Below are 9445 nucleotides of genomic sequence, written 5' to 3' on the forward strand. Positions count from 1 at the left end.
CTTGAATACAGTGCTAATTTTAGCAGACCATTGAATCACTCCTACTGTTTCTTTCCTTTCATATTTTTATCATTATCATGTGTTTCCCTTCATCACAATCTAACTCTATTCCTCAACTCAATCATTTCAGAACTTTGAGTTATAATTCCTTTAACCTTTATCTAGCTCTGCAGAGTATTTCTTTAAATATAAAAATATTTTCTTCCACTACTTGAGTATTCTATTTCTAGGTATTCCCAATTTAAGTAATGTATACATTTTCATGTGTTCTTTTCTGATGGAGTGTCACAGCCAAGCATTTAAAGGAAATTTTGACTTAGGCTAAACTAGCTCATTGATTTTATATGGGCAAAACAATTTTAATGCCTTGTGATATGTTAACTTTATAACCTAAAGATGTGAAGCATTTTTTTATCATTATACAAAATAATCCCAATATTTCCAAGGTAAAAGGGTACATTATAGAGGAGGACTTAATTAATAAGGAAAGAAAAGACTAAGTCTTACAAATAGAAATCATAAAGAATGGTTCATTTCAGTTAATGGGCTTGCAAATCAAATGGCTGGATTTAGATCCCACTGATTACCATTTGATCTTGGATAGGTAACTTAAATACTCCAAAGCAAAAAATTTTGAAGGATGAAAGATGACTAAAATATCCATTTTAAATAGTAGTTATGAAGAAATATTGTATATAAAATACTTGTCATACACTAATGTTAAATTAAACTGAGAGTTTAATATTTGCTCATAGATTTTGTAGAACTAGGCCTACTCTGCAATTCACTGAGCAGTGGAAAGGAGGCCTATTGTGTTGCCTTATGGATAGGTTAGAGACAAAGCTTGACATCATGTCCTAGTTATCACATCTGCTACAGTGATCATTCAATCAGCAAGTTCTCTGTGCCCAAAATTGTGTTGGGCGTCTAAATGCAGTATCATTTTTAATCATCAGCCTGTGTTTACAACACTGTAGCATATTTGGCAAAAGATGAAAAGCTCCTTTTTTTTTTCTTTTTGGTCCCGGGGATTGAACTCAGGTCCTTGCGCTTGCACAGCAGGCGACAAAACCACTGAGCTAAATCCCCGGCTCTAAAAGCTCCTATTTAATAAGAGATAAAACAATTTTTCCTACTACACACTGTTGGTTGGAGGTAACTCAAAACTCTGAACCCCCAGAACCTATACATTTATATTTCATACTAAACTACCATGTTTCCCAGAAAGCACCCTCTTCTCCAGACATTTCTATTCAATGGAATAAAACTTAATGATTTCTTCTTTTCAAATTAACATAATAAAATATGTATATCTCATAGATATAATCAAGTTAATGTAGCATACTGTTTATTTTATCTATTACAGAACAACAACACCCCAAATCGGAAGCATAGACAGCTGTTTCATGAGATCTTGGGGCTGGGGCTCACCTGGGTGCTTCATCTGCTGCTCCCCAGTGGAGTTTCCATACAGGTTAAGTCAAAGGTTGGCTGGAGCCACTGTGCATCCAATGTCTAACTCTCTGATGCTCCTTCTTGTGGCTTTATTTATTTTCAATAAGCTTTATCTTCAGCACTGTTTTAGATTTACAGAAAACTTGAGAGTATGGAAAGTTTATACATATTCCACACAAATTTCCCCATATTATCAGAACCTTTATTAGTGTTTGTACATGAACCTAATAGATTCAGTATTATTCACTGAAGATCATAGTTTTTTCAGATTTCTTTAGTTTTTGCTGAACGCCCTTTTCTGTTCTGTTGTAGATTCTCATTCCAGAGGCCATTTTATATTTAGTTGTCATGTATCTTTAAGCTTCTCTTGTCTGTGACAGCTGGGGCCCTACTTTTTTTTTTTTTTTTTTGGTACTGGGGATTGAACTTGGGACCTTGGGCTTGCAAGGCAGGTGGCAGAACCACTGAACTAAATCTCCAGTCCCTGGGGCCTTACTTTTTAAGTGTTTTCTTAGCCTGTAAGACCTCTCTTTATAATCTGCACCCCTCACCAGTTGTTAACACATGTCGTGGCCAAAAGTTCTAAGACAGAGGAAGTAAAATCTATCACACTCCAGGACAGCACTTCCTCTTGATCAAAACAGTCACAGGCCCAGCCTAGAAGTCACCTGTTGATGGGCAGAGAGTCATGCGTGCACAGGGAGCATAAGCAGAATTGTTGAATTGTTAAGGATAGTCTTTAAAGTTGAAAAAATGCCAGGAAAATACATCCAATAGTGAACTTGATATTTAAGTAGGTAATGGTAAAATCATTATGAACAGTAAGAACAAAATAATACATTGGTACTGAACTCAATTCTTATTTCCGTTGTGTATCTCAAAACCAATTGTTGCCATGAAGTACACCTCTTCTTACTAGAAGTACACATTTATTATGGAAGTAAATCACTTATAAAAATGCTTAATGTGCCATGTAATAAATGCAATATTTTTTCCTTTGTTCATATAACATATATAGATTTTAAATAAAATTAGTCTTTACCATAGAATTAAGAACTGTAGCTCTCTTTAGAAGTCTAGGTTTTCTCCAAGCATAGAAATGGAAATACTGATACTATGACAACAGAGCCTGAATTTTCTGCTTTGCAGGCATCAGATTTATTTTTAAATAGTGTGAATCAAAACTGTGCTGAGAGACCAACTTAAAAATATAAAAGAAAATTTGGCAAAGGAAGGATTGTGCTGGTTTGGATGAAGTGTAGCGCTCTATAGCATTTCATTTTAGTGGAGCATCTGACTGTGAAAATCTTTCCAATTGTAATTTTCTTTGGCTTGCCAAGAGGGGATTATAAACTAAAGTCAATGTTGCAGGAAATGTCACCTGTCCTTTGAAAGAAAATAATAAATCAAAATGCCTTTGTTCATCATGTTTAAAAGAAAAAAAATGTGGATCACTTTGGAGTCTTCTCCCATTCCTTCCCGAAGCAGATAAATAAATAAAGCAAATTTTCATTGTAACTTTTGAGTTTAGTCCTTGCTCATCTCTAAAGAGAAAGGGGGGAATCTCATTTTTATATGAATTCATAAAAATATAAAAACAAAGATACTGAGAGTAAGAGAAGTGAAATGAATAGTGTATCATGACCCTGGAAGTAGAAGAAAGATATATTTTAAACTGTATTTTGTTGCTTTCACAGATACATGGTACAAATTCAAAGATGTAAATTTTAAAAACATGAATAATTATTCCTCAAAAATTTTAAGTGTTTGTATATTGTGTTTTAAGCAAATAGAGATAATATTATAAAACAAGCATAGCAGAGCTTGAAATTAACTGTACTGTTTGGTTTGACAATGTTTTCCAGCGAATTTAGCAATAAACAGTACCTATAATGAATACTTATTTCAAAGAAAGAAAGATTTCCAGTGTGCATGTAGACATCATGCCTATGTGCACACCATTTCTGCTTTAAAAATTTTGATAGCGCTACTTTGTATGTGTTAACCTGAAGAATGTGGCACAGAATTTTAGTAGTTAATACCACGTCTATGCATTCCATTTAGTGTTACTTTAATCACCTACTAATGGTAATAGTTAGAATACTAATGTGATGGCAAATTGAGAAACTCTCCCACTTGCTAGATGGGAGACAATGCATAAAGACTTTGCTCTTTAACATTGCAATGACATCACTTGAGAAGTCAAGCTCATAAGTCAAACAATATGTAGAATTTTGATTGAGTGTTCTTTTTTTATTTGTGTATTTCCTGGTTTGACTTAGTAGAGTACCAACAACTTTTTAAATGTGGTTTTAAAATTTAAAAAAATTGTATTTTAGTTAATTTTTATTTACTGATTTAACTGTATAAAATAAACTAAGTTAAATACAACTATGGAAACCTTGATTTGAATGATGCACAATAAAAATGCAAATATTCTGTTTTAAAGAAGCCATATATAATATGATAACTTTCAAACAATACCAACATTAGTGTATGGTGATCTGATACAGCTTTATGGAACTGTTCTTTCCTTTCTGTGCCACTGAAGACTAGATTATCCTCTTTATAATTATATAGTAATCCTATCAAGATAAATCACCAAACAAGAATCAAGCTGGGAGGAAATTTTCATTCTACTTAAATTCCATTTCTGAATCAACGAAAATTAGTAGATAGATAGTAGATAGATAACTGGTTTTATATAGCTACATCTTTATTTCTTTCTTGACTAGGATTTCCAGATACAGAGAGACAAATTTTTAAATTATTCAACACTATTATCACCACATTTTTGGTGTTAATCTACTTATATTTTTATTAACTATGCATCTGTGTCAATTTCTCACCTGTAATTCTTCTGAATTTTCACTGATATCAAAAGCATTTTCTTTTGTAGGACTATTAGCAAATCATCTTTTCTAGACATGCCTCAGGGTTTTAGAACATGTTTCTATATAATCTACTTACAACATCCAGTAAGAGCTCAATAAATGTGGTTGATTGACTGCTTCCTACCCACTTTGAAAATAGGGAAAAAACTGAAGACGTGTTTGGTACATTTCCCAGCTTCAATATTTTGACATCTCAGAGCTAAGTTAGTTGGAAACCATATAAGATGTTTCAATTATGCTACCAGAAGAGTCTGAGAACAGTAAACTTATTTAGAGATAGAGAAAAATAAGAGGAATTATATTACTATAAAAAGTCAAATCATATGATGTTTCTCTGTGAACATGTTGATCTAATTTTAGGGCATTACTTCTAGTTTTTAAAATTTGATTGCAAATGGAAAGTTCCAAGCATAGATATTTCTGATAATAACAAGATTAAGCTGCAGGGCTCACCATTTTTTGATCAAAATGTGAATGTTAATTGTAAAATATATAGGAATAAAAATGTTTAAATATGAAGGGCTTAAAATAGAACATTTTGAAGTCAATGTGCTTATTTTTATACTCTCTTCAACAAATACAAACATTCTGAAATCTCTTGAATACTACTGAAGTAATTTAAAAATGCTTTCTCAACAACTGCAAAATATTAGGTATTAATGAATATTTAGATGCAATGTTCATGACATATTTAGTTGTAGCTCTAGCAGAACACATGACAATATATGAAAGAATTACAGCTACGTGGGGCACAATTTCTGTCATTTTCCTTGCTTAAAAATACCCAAACTAAAAAGTATATGCCTTTGCCAAAATGATGTGAAAAACTGCTTTAAAACTGAAAGATTGCATTAAATCATTAATCTGGCATTGCACTTGAGAGGAATAAACATAAATTATATTTTGATCCAATAAAATTGATTTATGTATGTAGATGTAGTAAATACCTATTTGATAGCAAGTTATAAATCTTTATTTATGAAAGCCATTAACATTTCTGTTACGTCTGAATGGGGTATTGTTGACATTTGGGGGTCACTTTCTTTCAACTTTCACTATTCCTTTATCTCATTCTTTTGGTTTCCTTCAATCCACTTTGCATGCATACTCAGGAGTCTAATGAAGAGGAATCATAACTCTAGGTCCAAGTAGTGTTCTGAGAACTGGATGCACACTTACACTTCATTTTTCCCTTATTGTTTGCCAAAAACTTTTTCTTCAGAGTCTGAAATTCCTAAACATTGAATAACATTATTTTTTAAATTTATATATTAATTGGTACATTTTAGGCATACAATACATTTACATTTATCATTGGGTGTTTGTACCTGAACATGATGCATCTTAGCTCTTATTTTTTCCCCCATTACCTGTGTGCCCCTCACCTCCACCACCCTTCCCTATTTACATAGACTTTGTTTCCATTTTTTTCTCTTTCTCATAATTTTTCCTTTCCTTTCTTCCCTTTCCCCTTCCTCTTCCACCACCCCTACCCCTTTGGACCTTTTCCTATTTCAAATTATCAACTGAAAGTGCAAATAAGGATGAAAATGATTAAAATGAATAATTGAATAACAGTCTTAAAAAATGTTTACTGTCACAGATTAGCATTAGCTTTTCATGAAATTATTAACTCTCACTATAAATTGACAGTTTCTACCAGCTTTGCCACTCATTTCTATACTATTCTGCTCCTCAAAGCATGATCATATTGGTATCACTAGGAATTTATTAGAAATGTACAACTGCTTAATCAGAATCTGCATTTTAATAAGACCCATATGTGATTCATGTGTAAGTGAAAAATTAAAAACTAATCACCTAGTTATACCCACCATCTTCAAAAATAAAGCATTGCTTTCTTTTAGCTGTCTTGCTAGTGCTTGTCTTCCTTGGAATGGCTAATTTACACCTTCTCAGTTACTTTCTACTCTTCCACCAGGGAAGGAAAAGAGGCCAGTTACATACCCTATAACCACAGAGACACACTTTCCTCAGTCCCAGGTACCGCCCTAAAGGGTACCTTATTCACAACACTAAAGACTGAATAAGTACTTTAAAAATCCCAAAAGGAAAATAGATATTATCTTTTTTCCCATTTTGACCCTCATCATTGATTATATAACTAAAATGTTTGAAATTTTCTGTTAAATATGTTTAATATGAAAGATTTTTGTCAATATTACAAAAATTTAGCAGTTGTTTTCTTGCCTTTCTTATGAAAAACATTACTTTTGAGGCTGGGGATTTAGCTCAGTGGTGCTGCCACCTGCCTCACAAGCACAAGATCCTGAGTTTGATTCCCGGTACCAAAAAAAAAATAAACAAAGAAAAAATCCCCACAATACTATTTTTATACTGGTTTACAAATTTGGTATGTACTCCAAATGGATTTTGAAGGTATTGTAAATTAGCTTTTCCAAACTGGAATTATTGTCCTGACCAAAGGTCTACAGGAATTTTAAGACTTCAGAAAAAGAATCATTGGGGAAAGAAGGGAAAAGAAAAAAATATAAGAAAAGGAAAAAATGGAAACAAAGTCTTTGTAAATAGGGAAGGGTGGAGGGGATGAAGGGAGGGCAGGGGAATAGGGAAAAAATAAGAACCAAGATACATCATGTAAAGGTACAAAATCCCAATGATGAATGTAATTGTATTGTATACCTAAATTGTACCAATAAACTTAATGGAAAAATAAAAGTATCATTGGCAAGTTGGGAAGTTTGAAAAAACAATTAAGCAGAGAATGATTTAGGGCAGGTCTCAGTTCCTGGACAGACTCATTGTTGACTCTGGGAAAGAAAAAGTTCTTGGAATCAGCTCACTGCAGACAGGTAGGTCTGTGCACGCCTTACCGAGGTCCTGAGTCACGCGAAACATGCCAAAACAACGCGCTGCAGACAGGCAGGTCTGAGGACACCCTATTGAGGTCCTGAGTCCCGCGGCCCATGCCCCGGCAACAATCCACTGGAATCCTCCTTCGCTCCTCTGTAGAGCCACCTAGTTCCACACTACAAAGATGCAGAGGACACTGGACCACCAGACCATGGTACTGAGTCCCACTGCTCCCGGCCCAGAGGTAGGGGCTCCTGAGCCACTGTCCCACTGCTCCTGGTCCAGAGGAAGGGGCTTCCTGGCCACCATCACTACTGGTGCTCCCAGCCCAGAGGAAAGGGCTTTTGGGTTGGCTTCTGTCCTGTCGCTCCTGGCCCAGAGGTAGGGGCTTCTGAGCCATCATCCCACTGCTCCTGGACCAGAGGAAGGGGCTTCCAGGCCACCATCCCTCCCGCTGCTCCCAACCCACAGGAAAGGGCTTTTGGGCCACCATCCCTACCGCTGCTCCTGGCCCCTGTCCCACCTCTCCCAGCTCAGAGGAGGTAATCTGTGCAGATGCTAACAGACCCCCAACCCCAGTTGAAATGAGAAAACACGTAAATAAGTCTCGAAACCAGACTTCCAGATCACCTACAGCAACCACAAAGGGAAATGACATGGAACACTCTGATACGCAACCCCCTGGACCCACTGAACTGGCAACAAAAGGGGATCTGGAAAAAATGAAATCAGAAATAATTTCTCAGATAACAGGAGAAATTGTGCCCCTTCTGCAAGACATGATTAATAAATCTAGAGAGGAGCTCAGGAACATGATGGAATCCCAATATAGGAAAAAAATGGAATCCATAAAACAGATGCAAATAGATTTCCAGGACATGAAAAACTCCATTGAAAGTCTACACAGCAGAATGAGCCAATGTGAGGTCAGAATTTCAGATATAGAAGATAAGATTGCAATTAATGACCAGGAAAAGAAAAATTGCTTCAAAATTATAAGGGAACATCAGAAATCAATCCAGCAGCTGCTAGATTGTGCAAAGAAGAATAACATAAGACTGATTGGAGTCAATGAAGAAGCAGGAGAGAGTGCAGATGACCTAAAAAACTCTTCACAGAAATAAAGGCAGAAAACTTCCCAAGGAGGGGAAAAGAACGTGACATACAGATAAGTGAGGCATATAGGACTCCAAATAGCCTTGATCAAAAAAAATCTACACATAGGCATATAATTGTTAAGATTCCAGAAACACAAAGTTCTACAAGCAGTTAGAGAAAAGAAAAAAAATCACATAAAAAGGAAAGCCCATCCGAATCACAGCAGACTTCTCAACACAAACCATCAAGGCAAGAAGAGCTTGGAGTGACATATTCCAAGTCCTAAAAGAAAACAGCCTCCAACACAGATTGATGTACCCTGAAAAACTATCTTTCAAAATTGATGGGGATATAAGATACTTTCATGACAAAGAGCACTTTAGGAACTTCGTGAATACCAAACCAGCACTCCAAAGAATTTTACACAATATCCTAGGAACAGACATTGAGGATTACAACCCCAGGAAGCAAAGCAGAATGAACCCATCTGGCATGACAAGAAATTAAATGGAAAGGGGGAGAACACAACAAAAAGAAAAAGTCATGCCATTGACAAGTCAATACGTTTCAGTTATAACCATCAAAGTTAATGGTCTCAATTCACCAATGAAAAGAAATAGACTGGCAGAATGGGTCAAGAAGCAAAATCCAACAATATGCTGCATACAAGAAACACATTTAATTCAAAAGGAGATTCACAGATTGAAAGTTAAAGGGTGGAAAACAATACTCCATGTGACAGGAACCCAAAAAAAAGAAGAAGTAGCTATCCTCTTTACAGATCAAGTAGATTTCAAACCAACACTGATTAAGAGAGATGAAGAAGGACACTACATCCTTGTAAAGGAAACAATCAAAGAGGAAGAGATGACAACCATAAATATCTATGCACCAAACACTAGTGCACCCAACTATATAAAACAAATACTAATGGACATGAAAAGTCATATATGCACTAATACAATTGTAGTGGGGGACCTCAACACCCCACAGTCACAAATAGACAGATCAACTAAACTAAAACTAAGTAATGAAATACTAGAACTCAATTGAACTCTTGAACAAATGAACTTAACAGATGTTTACAGAGTTTTCCACCCCACAAAATCAGAGTACACATTCTTCTCAGCTGCACATGGGTCATTCTCCAAAATAGACCACAT

This window comes from Heterocephalus glaber, unplaced genomic scaffold (assembly GCF_053883595.1).
Source record: "Heterocephalus glaber isolate CG9 unplaced genomic scaffold, H.glaber_assembly_v1.0 deba00001461, whole genome shotgun sequence".
Taxonomy (NCBI): Eukaryota; Metazoa; Chordata; class Mammalia; order Rodentia; family Bathyergidae; genus Heterocephalus; species Heterocephalus glaber.